Below are 1,040 nucleotides of genomic sequence, written 5' to 3' on the forward strand. Positions count from 1 at the left end.
AAAGAAAAAAAAAATCAAGTGTGGTATAATATCACAGATTTTCAATTCAGAAGGCAGAGATGAAAAAGCCGAAGATGATGAAGCACATTGTTCTCCATTAGTTAAGCTATAAATGTTGCTGCAGATAAACCAAGCAAGGTCAGACTCTTGTAGAGTTTACGTCGCTGTTTGAGTGATATCGTAGGTAAGAAAAGAACCTTATCTGAGCTATAAGAAAAAGTCCTAAAAATTCTTATAAGTCTTACTACAGATCCCTAACATCCCTCTGCCGGTTAAATACTGTAATATAAATGGTCTTTCCATATATACCTATATATACACAACCATGCTCTGGATTCCTGGCACTACTACTTAAACCCTAATCCCACACGTCTTAAATTACTTGCACCAGCACCATCTTTTGAGCTTCAATATTTAGATGCAAATACCACCAAATCAACCTTGAGGGCGATCTCTTCCTCTTCAGTGTGCTCTGGGAACCTTTTATGCCTTTATATCCAAGGAGACTAGTGCAGTGCATTAACAACTATATACAGTCTCTTTGTATGTAAAGGGTATGTCACCTACCTAATTAAAAGGAAGAATGATATGTGCATTACATAGACATATATGAATAATGCTCCTACTCTGTGGATTTGCATGAAATCTAAACCTTTTCATCTGCAAAAGATTTCATAACAGTAGCACAAGACAAGAGATTATAATATGATCTGTAAAATAATATCTATTCCAATATTATTTGGAAAATGTAGGTTGATAAATGGCCTTCCACAGTAGTCTATGTCTAATAAATAATCTACAATTTTTTTTTCAAGTACTCTTTATTAATGTAAGCACTTCAAGGCTCGACATGAGACTGATTTAATGATAAAAAAAAAGCCAATTATATTCAAAGTCTTATGTACTAACTATAATTCACCATACTTGAGCTACTGATTAAAAGTAGCATTGATAATTCACTGAAAAAAAGGGGATATAGTCTTGAGGCAGTATTTACAAATGTACGCTCACACAAATACACATGCATGCACACTCATACA

The sequence above is a fragment of the Penaeus monodon genome, chromosome 34 (assembly GCF_015228065.2).
Source record: "Penaeus monodon isolate SGIC_2016 chromosome 34, NSTDA_Pmon_1, whole genome shotgun sequence".
Classification (NCBI taxonomy): domain Eukaryota; kingdom Metazoa; phylum Arthropoda; class Malacostraca; order Decapoda; family Penaeidae; genus Penaeus; species Penaeus monodon.